Below are 13,433 nucleotides of genomic sequence, written 5' to 3'. Positions count from 1 at the left end.
AAGCAAAATCAAATTCGTATATACTACACCTGATATGAAAGGAAACTCCATCTTCTCGAGAATTTGGCTCGCATACCAATTCAATCTCCTCAAATTTACCAACCATTTTTGGTAGATACTCGAAGAAGAGTTCACACTCTGGTTAGACAAAGGAAGGATTCAGGCGTCTAACTCACCTCACCTCTGAGCTGAAGGTCCCCTGCTATACCACCATGAACAGCCTGAGGGTGTCGTGCTGATGTCCAACTCCATGGGCTATCACTGAGGAGTCTAGGATCCACAATGATCCATGGTTTTCTATACCACTATGACACAGCCTGAGGGTGCTGTGATTCCATGGGCTAGGCACCACAATTAATGATTGATAGCCAAAGCATAGGCCACTGAAAAATCCCTATAGCTATATTTAGCAGGGCGTAGACTTGCTGTAGATTCTGGTCCTTAACCACCATGGTTACTCACCTTGACTAATGCCCATTATGGCTAGGTGAAAACGTCTCCAAGCTGTGTACAAAGTAAGTAGGGTTAGCTCGAGACGTAACGAGCAGGAATAGAGGTAGCAGAGGCCTGGCTTAAGGGACTACATGCAGACAAGGACCCATCAACACATTGGCAGGGAAAGTTCTCTTGAACTCAAAGAGTCCCCTTTGTGGTCTGTTGCCTTGACCTCACTTGATGGCAGCACTTCTAGGCGCTCCATATGTTCTGAGAGAGTGGTAGAAGTCCATCCAGAGCCCCCGGTCTTGCATTAGGATATCACAGATGACCTCTCCCTTGATATGGTAATATGTCAGAGGATCAGAGGGGTCGGGAGGCAGTGCTATGGACTAGTATAGGGGACTATGCACAGTGGCAACTTTGGCCTTGCCAGGCACTTACCAGAGGCACAGCCTAGCTAACCTTAAATGTTGCTTCTTACACGACATTGGTGGATTTTAAAAAGACATTTGAGAATTACAAAGCTGCAGACATGATTTATGAAGAGAGCTTTTTGGTTAATGGTTACTATGCTTCCTTGGGCAGATGCTTTAAAGGAAGGTACAGCGGTGTGTCCTATGGAGATCCAAGTGTGAACTGTATCAGATGTATAATAATGCACAATGTTCTGGTCAACTGATTAGGAAAATATCCCGTATCAAAGTTTCTGCAAGGGGGGTGAGAACTTGGGTTTCTAGCGTTCAGCTCGCTAATGCCGACTTATCTGTGATTTTTGTTTTGCTATACAGGTTAGGGGGTTTGATAGTTGTAGTGGCTCATTTGAGCCTGGAGCTCTGAGAAAATTGTGTGAGAGGGGGCAACTTAATGAGGCACTTACAGTGCTTGACCATATGCAGCAGGAAAGGATTCCTGTATCCACTACCTTGTTCTACTATCTTCTGCAAGGCTGCATCAGAAATAAAGATTTGCGGGCAGGGAGGGAGGTTTATTGTCATGTTACAAGAAGGGGATTTGAGGTGAATGCTTTCTTGGGAAGCCACCTGATCCGCATGTTTGCATCATGTGGAAGTTTGTTGGCTGCAAGCCACGTGTTCAGCAAATTATCCGAACCAACTGCATTCACATGGAATGCAATCATTTTAGCACATGCCAATCTTGGACGAGCTGAGCAGGCTATTCAACTATACAATCAGATGCAGCAGTCACATGTAAAGCCAAATGAATACATTTTTGTTGCCATCCTTAAAGCATGTGGCAGTACAGGGGCCCTATCTCAAGCTAGAATTATTCATGCTGACATTCTCGAGAGGGGTTTGGAGTCTGATGTGTTTGTTGGCAGCACCCTCATCAACATGTATGTGAAATGTGGAAGTCTCATGGATGCACAAAGAGTATTTGAGAGACTGGAAGAGCGGAATGGTGTGACATGGAATGCATTGATTGTAGGTTACGCTCAGCATGGGTACGGTCAGAAGGCTCTCGAACTTTTTCATCAGATGCAAGAAGATGGTGTTTGCCCAGACACCGTAAGCTTTATTGGGATACTGAAAGCATGTTCCGCTCTACAGGACCTACATCAAGGTAAATTGATTCATACCCACATCTCTGAAAGTGGTCTTGATTCAGATGTTTTTGTTCACAGCACACTCATTGACATGTATGCCAAATGTGAGTGCCTTGAGGATGCACGCAGAGTGTTTGATAAATTGTCAAAGCAGGATTTGGTTTCATGGAATTCAATTATTACAGGATATGCTCAGAATGGGCATGGTCAGGATTCTCTTCAACTTTTTCAGAAAATGCTACAGCAGGGTATCAAACCAAACAATGTTACGTTTGTCAGCAGCCTGAAAGCATGCTCTAGTTTAGCAGCTCTAGATGAAGGCAGGCTGAACCATTCTCACTTTACCAAAAATGGTTTTGAGCTGGATGTGTTTGTTGGTAATACTCTGATTGACATGTACGCCAAATGTGGGAGCCTTGAGGATGCTTGTGAAGTGTTTGACAAAATGGAAAAACGAGATGTGATAACATGGACTGCAATGGTTGCAGGATATGCCCAGCATGGCAGCTTTATGTCAGCCTTGCAATGTTTTGAGCACATGCAAAATCAAGGTTTTAAACCTGTTGATGTGTCTTTTCTTTGTCTTCTCTCTGCATGTAGTCGTGCCTGCCTGCTGGATCAAGGCTCTCATCTTTTCAGGTCAATGAGAGAAGAACATGGCATAATACCCACAGTTGAACATTATTACTGCATGGTTGATCTCTTTGGCCGTGCAGGACATTTGAAGGAGGCAGAGAAAATACTTGAAAGTATACCATATGTTGGCATCCATGTTGTGGGGTGGAAGACTTTGCTCAGTCACTGCAGAACACATGGTGACGTGGAGCTAGGAAAACGTTGCTTTGAAAGTGTTGTTGCAGTAGATTGCAGAGATTCTTCTGGTTATAAGCTTATGTCAGATATCTATACTGACTCTTGCATGTATGAAGCTGCGTTTAATTTAGAAGAGTTGAGAACAGGTGTGGATGCATGGAAGAAGCCAGGGAAGGCCCACATTGAGATTTTTAATACGGTGTATGATTTCATAGTGGGAGACAAATGCAACTCACAAAGTGACTATATGTATGCAAAGCTGAGACAAGTAAGTGTATTATTGAAAAAGAAAGGCTATGTGCCGTGTTTGGATTCAGTTTTACATTCAGTAACAGAGGGGGATAAAGTTACCTTGTTTGACTATTGTGAAGAAACTGGCTTATGCACATTCTTGACATGAGATTGGAGAAGAGTTTCAAGCTCCTTTACTCATCAAGGATCTGCTGCAATCTTGTGTGCTGGCAATTTTGTGACATGGTGGTTCAAGTTTCATAACGTCACCAAGATCTGAAGGCGATCATTAGGAGACTCTGATCTATTTCTATGTTCTGTCTTTGAGGAAGTTTCTGTTGTGTCCGTGAGTCAGCAGTCTTTTCATCAGCAGACACTCTAGCCTCTACAGGACCCCTTCTCTCATGGGGAGAGTTCTCCCATATAGCCTCTACAGCATAGCCTCAGCCATAGTCTCAGCCTTCAGTCTCATAGCTTCAGCATAGCCCTTCAGTGGGACTCAGACATGCCCCTCTTTAATGATAAAGACAAACAGTTATACAAAGGGGTGTTACTGGTGATTGTCAGGCCCCAACATAAGAAATGGAAGTAGGACACCCAACGTGTCTTCTTCATCAGGTAGTCTCTCCATGACTTCCCTCCCTCCATTCTTCTCGGTGGGATGTCCCAAAGATCTAGATGGCACAGCCAGTGCATGGTGACAATCCACTCTGGCAAGATGACCATGAGTCTTAGAGACTACTCCGACCTTGGCATGGAAAAAGAGGCAGATTCAAGCCAGGCAGATGCCCGGCAACCAATACTGCCACAAACAGTACCTCCCCACAAGAGGCGTAGGTATCTCGTTTAGACATGGTTGCCATGATGCAGATGCAGGCTCAGCAGAATCTCTTCACTTGCTTTTTAAAACTTCAGGAGTTGGGGCGAAGAACGTCTCCGAGCATACCAAGAAGCGAAAGAGCTGCCTAGGAGACCAAAGAAGAGCGCACGCAGGCAGCACAAGAAGTGAAGGACAAATGGGATTGAACTTTGCTTTGTCATTGCTCTAGACCAAAGCAGCAGTGCCTGACAGACCAATTCCTCCTCCGGCCAGGTCTTTTTTTCCAGGGAAGCTCAACTTCAATGGAAAGACTGAGCCGCTAGTTCTCGTCTTGGGTCAACCACTTCGAGAACTATTTTTCCATTTTATAGATGCAGGACAACAGAAGTTCTTAGCTTCCATGCACTTGACGGGAAAAGCAATCACTTGGTGGCACAAGTTGCATACAATGATGTACTAGAGACAGCTCCCTGTGTTTGGGCAGAGCTCATCAGCAGTTTTCATCAAGGACATCCGAGCCCGATTCTTGCCACCCCAATACATGGACTGTTTTGTTGCCCAGTTCTTAGCCAGTTCAAGGGGCCTTGGAGTTGGTCGACCACTATGCAAATAAATTCAGGAGTTGAGGGAAGAACGTCTTTAAGCAGACCAAGGAGCGAATGAAGTTGCCTAGGAGGCCAGAGAAGAATGTCTCCAAGCAGCACAAAGAGCAAATGAAGTTGCACAGGAGGTGAAAGAAGAGCGCATCCAAGCAGCACAAGAAGCAAAGGAGCAACAGGATCAATCTTTGCATGTGTCATTGCTAAGCAGCAGCACCTGAAAGACCAAGTCCCCTTCCAGTCAAAAGACTGCTGTGACTGTTGCTGCTGCAGCTGCATGGGCTGTTGGGACTGTTGCATCGACTGTGGCTGCTGGAGACGATGTGCAGATGGCTGTGCTGACTCAATATTGTCTCTTCTTCTAGCTCTTATGGTTGTAGCTTCTCTTCTCACTTTTTGGCCCTGCAAGGGTCTGAGGGTTAAACTGGATTAGTTTGTGCTAATCAGGTCCATCCCACTTTTTGCAATGCATTTGGTCAAGTTGACTAGTTTATTTAGTTAAACTTGATTAGTTTGTGCTAATCAGGTCCATCCCACTTTTTGCAATGCATTTGGTCAAGTTGACTAGGGTTAGGCCATTGTTATGAGGTTAGGTTCAGGTTTTTCTCTCTCTTTGGAGCTCCTAAATGAATTTGTCACTTTGTGTGGATCAAGTTTTTGGCCTTACATGATTTTGTCATTTAGTGTGTATGACACCACCTTTATTAAAGGAGTGTGATACTATTTAAATGAAGATCTCTTGCTAAAATGGCCATGTCCCACTCATATCTAATGGTTTATCCCCTCTTTCACCTCTTTTCTCTCCTCTTTTTTCACTCATGTACCTTTCCCCTTATTGATTCGCCTTCACTTACATTTTTCTCTTTTCATTTTCTTCCAATTTACACCTTTTGTTTCCCTTCTACAAGCTATTGGGAAAAAATTTTGTAATACGTATCCGAGCTACTTTACATTCTCTCTAAATGGGAACTTAGTGATTATGCAACCTTGTTGAAAGCAAGTCTGTACTGGTGACTTGAGCATAGATACCTCTCAAAGAACACCACTATCAACAAATCTACAAACCATGAGGGACTACTTTCATTTCAACAAAGAACCAATAACTTACGACTCTCATTTAGACCATATATAGAGCAACCTTAACAACCCCAACAAACAAGCACGTACATCATTTGCATACTGGATAGACCATTTCATTGCATACATTTGCACATAATACACATGAACGCGTATGCCTACAATAACATTCCAAAAGGTGCGGTGTTAGTGGGATCCCCAACTTGTTTGAGTAGGAGTGGACTAGAGGTGGTAGCAACTTGCTAGTTATTTGGGTTGGATTGATCAAGACTAAAGGTTAGAGAAACACTATGGACTAGATTTTGTAGACTTTTAAACTCTTTTATAAGGTTCTTTGAAGCATAAGAATTACAATGGTTTTATGGATAGATGGTATTCAAATTTACATTCTTAGGCCTTAAGCAATATTTTCTCTTCAAGTCCATGTTTTTATTTTCTTCAATCATGTCCATGCATGATCCACTTTTGATTTAGGTGTCCTTGGCAACAATGCTAAAATCTGTCTGTTATTCTCATCCATAAGTATTTTGAAATTTCTCACCTTTGTATGTGCCTGCTCAAAAGCTTTGCTATGTAGCATAGGGACTTGGGACATATTCCGTTGTAAGCATCACCTTTGTATGTGGCTGCTCAAAAGCTTTGCTATGTAGCATAGGGACTTGGGACATATTGCATTGAAAGGTGTAGATTGAAATGTGGAAACTAGTTCTCATAGTTACTCATTGTAGACTAGGGCAAGCAATGGCAAAGGCACATGTAACTGTTCCCCCCTTTGGTGTAAGTGAGCTGAATAACTTCCTGCGCAGGAAGTGATGTGCTTGCCAGCACCACTATCAAAGAACCAAGCATCAGAGACATCAGAAACTGTCATGCAGGCATCATGAATGTCAAGATTGTACTGACAACTAACAAGAAAAGCCCAATGTTGATCATGTGCAAAATTAGTTGACTCATGTTGATCATCTAGACTAGGAGTACTAGAAATAACAAGACCAAACTCCTTTTCAAGTGCAATTCTCTTTCTCTCACAATCCCATTCCTCTTCTAAACCCTACAACCTTTTTTGAACCCTTCAACATTTCTATATCCTTAAAGACCCAATGGAGGTGAAAGCCTCTACCAAGTTTGATTAATGAACAACTCTACACATAAGTGTAGACTTCATATTTGGATTTCAAGGCAAAAATCAAAGTATATCTAGTAAGTCATCAATGAAAGTAACAAAATAGTAAAATCCCCTAATGGCCACAATCCGCATGGGACCACAAACATCACTGTGAATCAAATACAACTTGCGAGATGCACCAACTCTCCCATCCTTGGGTAATGCAAAGTGGTGTATTTTTCCAAGCCAACATGCTTTGAAGGCATATGCTTTGAAGGAAGATCAAGAACCATATCTTCTTTATGTAACTTCACCAAAGCCCCAAAGTTGAGGTGTCCAAACCTCTCGTGCCATAAATGAGTATCTGCCATGGTAGAAGCATCAACAACATAAGCATCTACATCTGCAAGTCCATCATCATCCAAGCATCTGTCGTATGCATCAAGTATTTTGAAATTTGTCACCTTGAAAGTTTAGTCACTCTAGACAATGTACTTTATGTACCAAGCATCCACAAAAATCTCATATCCATTTCAGCCATAGCCACTTGTGGATATTGGGTTCTCTTTAATGGTGTTAGAGGTGTGCAGTTTATGATGTTACACATGCCTATATCATATATGGTGGGGCATGTATTGGTTGCCAAGAATCTATGGAATATTGTTATAGGCACTGAGGTCATACCCACTAGGAGGTTAGACCTCCTGCTTCTGGTACTACTCTTGCTTCTAGTACATCTGGTACTGCCTCACGCTCATCTAATGATGAGTCTAATGCTACTTTTGGTGCATCTGCCTCTTCCACTATAGGTACTTTGTCTCCTACTCAGGAGTAGATTGAGTGGGATGAACGTGATGCCAAAGCACATGCCTTGATTTCTCTTTCAGTGAAAAGAGTTATTATCCCTCATATCCGTTTATGCAAGATGGCTAAGCAAGCATGGGATCAGCTTGCCTCCTTATAACAGGTGCAGAATGAGGCTCGAGCTAGAGCTACAGTAGTTGAAGGATTTAAAGCTTGAAGAGGGTGATAATATGGATGCCTATCTTACCAGTGTGAAGGATTTGAAAGAGCAGTTGGCAAATATTGATGAGATAGTCCCCAATTCTGAGCTTGCATCCATGACACTTGATGGATTGCCTGACTCCTACTAGGGCTTCGCTACTACTTTATGGTTGGTTGCAGGTAGCAATGCCAACCATTACTCCTTTGACCAGCTGGTTGCCCTTTTATTACAGGAGGAACAGATCCATGTTAATAGCAATGCTTCTATGGCTAGTGATCAAGCCTTTGCTGCATAGCATAAAAAGAAGGACAAAGGGAAAGTTTCAGCTGGTAAGCCCCCTCACAAGCATGCTAGTCATTCCCATGGTGCATCTACTTTTGGAGAGAAGAAAAAGAAATAGAGATGTAACTATTGCAGGAAACTTGGGCATGACATCACTGAGTGTAGCAGGTAGCCAGACGCTCGTGTATTTATGGAGTTGAGGAGTTTTGAGGGTTCACAAAGTAGATTGGATATATGAGTATAGTAGGTCACCAAACGTTCATGGATTTATGAAGTTGAGGAGCTTGAGGGCTTAGAAAGTAGATTGGATATACGAGAAAATTATTGTTGAAGTAGATTGCCCATAAAACATAAGGGTTGGGAGAGGGGGAAAGAGAAAAGAGAGGGAGAGAAGGAGGATTTAAAGAGATGAAGGGAGAATTTCAAGGGTTGAGGGGAGATGGAGAGTGGTAAACCTTTGAGTACTAGTGATAAAAAAAGGGCAGCTGTGGTGGTAGACACAATCGACAATGGCAACAATAGCAATGTCAAACCTTCTACAGGTGACACATGGCACATCAAGAATCCCCCTCTGATAAAGATTTTACTTTTGGACATATTGAGTAAGAAGCTCTTGCTTATCTCCAGCTAGTTCAAGCATTCAAAAGTCTTGTGGCTTTGCTCACCACATTTGTAGCATATGATACTACAACTACCACTTCCACTACCACTTCCTTGGCCTCTTTCAAACCCTAGGCATACCATCCTCTAGATATTTGGTACTCTAACCTCTTTTAAAGGATTGATTTTTGTCCTACTTCTCTCGATCATAACAAGCTTTGTTGGTTTTTTCCCCAACTCGCTGGCTCATTTCTTCCATGCGCATTACCTCGGCCCTCTTGGATTGCTTCATGATAAGTCTTTTCATGTACTCTTGGGGCTGTTTGATAAGCTTTCTCTAGAATAGTAATCTCAAAACTATCTCCCTTTGAATATATTTTTCAGCCTATTAATGACCTTTATACCTTGCATATATTCAACTTCTTGCACATCCAAAAGGTTTCCACGTAATCGTTCATATTCTAGTCCCCTTTCTTGTCTTATCTTTGAATGGGTCTTGTAGAGTTGCATATCATAATAAAAAAGAAAACAATTATTCCTTAACTTTGAATGGGACTTGTAGAGTTGTATATCATAATAAAAAAGAAAACAATTATTCTATATTGTATCGACATTGTATCTCCATTGAGGCATTGGACACTTAAGAGAGTATCTCTTTCTTGCTATGTATGTTTCATCACATGGTAGCATGTCCTTTCATCTTTAGTGATGCAAATTAAATCTTGTCCAGGCTCCAGATTTAAAATAGTGTTGTAGCTTGATTAGCCAACCCAATAATACATCGGCATCCAATGAGCCATCATTGTTTGCAATCTCCACTTTTTCCTTCACCTAGAGGCCTCTGTTGGGACCCTTGGTAGATGCTACTAAACTAGCATCTGCGTGAATCTCTTTATCAAGAGCCTTCTTCTCTAATTCCAAAGCTTCTTTTTGTTGTTGTGGCATGTCAGCAAGCTCATGCTTAATGTATTTCCTTCTACATTGGCACCCATCAAGTGTGCACATATTTCTTGCATCTTCAACATGTTAGAGCTCATTTACTCTTTCAATTCATCTATCTATTCCTTCTATGTTGCCTTTTTTAGAGCCATACTAGCTCGATTTGCAATTAATCCAAATTCTCAATAATGTACTTCTCAACAACCAAGCAGCTTTGATAATCCTAATCTTAATGAAGCCCTGAGTACCACTTAATGTAAGATAAATAAAGACCACCTCGCTTGCTGCTATGATACCAATGGGTTAGTAGAAGAGTGCTTGCAAGCGCTGTCAAACAATCCTCTAATACCAAGTAGGCATATAAGCAATGAATCCACAAGCTTATACAATGTGCAATCCTATGTCAAGCGACCAATAGGGTCTGTGGAAGCATAAAATGCATTAAACACAATAAGCACAAATTTTTAATGCCTAGAGGACTCCCACGAATTGGAAAAAAGTACATTGTGTCATCAGTCCAAGATATGGTATGCTAATGATAAATGATGAAAGTGTACAGAGAGCCAAGCTTACTTGGAATATGAAAGAGGTCATCCATTATTTCCTCCCTTCTTTGTTGTTGTCTTGACAGTGAATCACTATCTAGAGCCAAGTCCAACGTGGTGATAACTGTAATCTGGCTAATGTATGCCTATGCCAAACACATTTTAGATTAGAGCTTGTTCACAGTTATAGTTCATCATTATTAATACATTCCTCCCATACAGCTACTCCTGGAGACATGCCCAGGAAATAAAGTAACTTTAAACTGAAAGGTCTTAAAGAAACTTGAAAGCTAATATTATGTTGTTTAGTAAGATTGTTGTCGAATAATGTATAGCACAACAATATTGTATTTTAAATTATTGATAATATACGAAAGTTCTAGACAATATCAAGAAAAATATATTACAAAAATGTAGTGTAAACTATATCACATCTTGGGATAAAGTAGATTATGCAACATGTAAATCTAATTAGTGCATTACCAAGTTTCCAAGACTGATTTCCAAAGAGAGAGGGGAAGATACTAACCTGAGTGCTAAGCTAGCAGCCAAGCAAGCACCTCAAAGTGCCATGAAGGCCTAAGGGGAGTTCTCGATTACTTCAATAACTACACTAGGGGAGAAGCAAAAATGGCAATGCCTAGACAAGTCAGGGAATCAAAGCTCACAGAAATCGAGAATATTGAGGATACCCTAGTTTATGAAGGACCAGCCAAGACAAGGAAACAGAATCTTGCCTTGGATGGAGAAGAAGAAAAGCCTGTATACATAAGCGAACAGCTCACTCTAGAAGAAGAAAAAGAATTAAAAGCATTGCTCATGGAATATAGAGATTGCATGGCTTGGTCCTACAAAGAAATGAAAGGGATTTCCCCTGAAGTTGCAGTACATACCATACCAATATGGGAAGGATTTGTTAGATACGCTCAATGCCCCAGTCAACATTATCCTTTTGCACCATTTGGTAGCATTTTTTCACTCCTTTGCCTTGAGGGATGTATCTTGAATGCTTTTTCGAATGGGGTTCTTTTTCACACATGCAAACACATGCTCTGCTTTCGCCTTAGGTGCTAGTTGTTTCTCCCAAGTGCAAGTTCTGAGGGTGTTGGTCACCTATAGTCATGTCATTGCTCGTTGTAGCATAGGGGGTGAGAAAGAGGGCTCGATCATAACGATTGATGGAGGCTCTCGCCTCCACGGGAGTTCAAGGGTTTAGAAGGGGATTTCAAGGTTTAGAAAGGGGGAAAGGGTTGAGAGAGCTAACTAGGCATTCCAGGGTTCAGAGGGGGATGCAGGGTTTAGGAGGAGTCCAAGGTTGAGGAGTGGAGAGCTGGTCTCCTTTGCGGATTCAAGGGGTAAGGGTTGAGGAGGAGGGACAAGGAAGGAGGAGGAAGAGGGAGGAGAGTGGAGGAGGAGTGAGGGAGGAGGAGGAGGAGGGAGAAGGAGGAGGAGGAGGAGGAGGAGGAGGAGGAGGGAGGAAGGAGGAGGAAGGAGGAGGAGGGAGTACAAGGGTAGAGAGTGCAAGGGTAAGGGCATGCTAGAACATGATAGTGTAAGAGAGCATGGATGCAATGGAGATCAGTCACATGAACACAATAGCGAGCTTGAACACTGAACCCCAAAGAGTGGGAGCTTCATTCCATTGAGAGATATTTATACATGTTCGTCTCTACACAATGCGTAGGTACCTCCGTGGTGGAACCTATTTTGTAGGAGACCTTTTGCACTTTTGGGTCTCTACACAAAGTGGGGGGACCTTTTGGGTCTCTACACAAAGTGGAGGGACCTCAAAAAGTATAAGCTTTTAGTATTTCTCTCTCTAGACTTAGTCTTTCTCTTTCTAGATCCTGATTTTGCAAGTACGATTGGATCTTTTCTAGAGAGTATTTTGGCTATCCTCATCCTTTAAGATTCATCATACCATCTTTCAGGCTCAAGATATTACAAGTCGAGCTTTGCCACTACTCTACACACATAATGCTCTCATAGTTGTTGTCCTAGACTGCACTTCTGGCCCTTGTTGCCACATGGTTAACAATATCCCACTCTTTCAAGTCACACACACATCTCACCGCATCTAAAGGGACAGACTCACGTTGAATGCATTCAAAATAGGCTGAGAGAGAGAGAGAGAGAGAGAGAGAGAGAGAGAGAGAGAGAGAGAGACTGTCCATGCATTCAAAGCGACAATGTTTTGAGAAGGCAGCTCCTCAAGCATGCACTTGGCATACATGTCCAAAAGAGCATCAGCCAGCATGATAGCATGTTCTAGCAAGCTCTCTCTCGCAACTACCATGGGATTTAAAGATGCAAGCATAGGTAATTGATGATGGCTAGACTTTGCCTCTCCATGGACCCTCTTTTGTGACCAATGATGCCATGAATATGTTTTGCTTGTATAGAAGATAATGCATGACCCTTGGTCATGTGATGTGGATGAGAGATTGAGGAGGAGCATCAAGAAACATCCAGAGCTAGTAAAACTCATAATCACATTCTACCTTCCTTGTCTTTCTAGTTTTTACACCAATATCATAACATATGGACAATTAGAGATTCCAACGCAATTAATTCGATGCTTTAATGTGGCTTCAAACCTATGGCAAAAATCTACAGGAGGTATTGGACAAACCACCCAAGGCCTCAACTAAAACATTGTAAGTCCTCATGGAAAAAAAGGACTTATAGTTGATATTCATGAGGTCCTTGGAGGGTTTTTTCGTTCTATTGGCATTACCTCATTTATCCAACATTGTTTTTACAATAGTCCTTGTGCTTTAGATGGTCAATAAAAGCTACACATCTAGAAGGAAGAGAATGGACATAGAATGTCAATAACTTATGGGACACCCTTGTAAAGAAGAACGTCCCAGAATCAAGGAAGCATATGGACTTCGATAATCCTTATAGACATCTCATTAGTAAAATTGGAGTATCGATAGTAGGTGGAAAGCATGTAAGCTCAAGGCTGCTAGTGAAACTAGTTCTTGTAGTTTGAAAGAGTTCTACCATGGAATCCAATATCTAATCGTTCCTTTTCATGTAGAGAAAATCAAGTTGAAGGAGAACCAATTGCAAAGTAACTGCACCCAGGATATCTAGGTGGGATATCCAAGTGGCTTTGTGAATCACTAAATTTGACAAACTTGGATTACAAGGCAATCGTTTTGTCAAACTTTAATGAGTGGATGGAATGCACCCAAAATCAAGAGATTTAATAAGCTGATGCATGGTGATGGTAGCTTTTGGATAGAAATATTTGCAACCTTGATCATTATAATCAACTAACAATTCCATTGCGATGGACTTGCCATTCCCTAATGTGTAGTGAGTTTTATCTTCTGCCAATTATACTCATTTGGGCTCAAGGAATAGTGGAATCCAAATTAATTGCATTGCTAGTCGTATATGTTG

At 41.8% G+C, this 13,433-nt stretch overlaps 1 pseudogene across 1 annotated transcript; it reads left to right on the top strand.

The window, feature by feature from the left end:
* The first annotated feature begins 1,396 nt into the window (after nt 1–1,396).
* LOC147885513 (pentatricopeptide repeat-containing protein At2g33680 pseudogene) lies at nt 1,397–5,065 on the top strand (annotated as a pseudogene). Its single transcript, XR_015543473.1, has 2 exons — nt 1,397–4,976; nt 5,034–5,065. The product of XR_015543473.1 is annotated as a pentatricopeptide repeat-containing protein At2g33680 pseudogene (transcript).
* Nucleotides 5,066–13,433: the final 8,368 nt, after the last annotated feature.

The sequence above is a fragment of the Dipteris shenzhenensis genome, chromosome 25 (assembly GCF_047967505.1).
Source record: "Dipteris shenzhenensis isolate YYH24624 ecotype China chromosome 25, Dip_SZ_1.0, whole genome shotgun sequence".
NCBI lineage: Eukaryota > Viridiplantae > Streptophyta > Polypodiopsida > Gleicheniales > Dipteridaceae > Dipteris > Dipteris shenzhenensis.
This window is presented reverse-complemented; position numbering and strand designations above follow the sequence as displayed.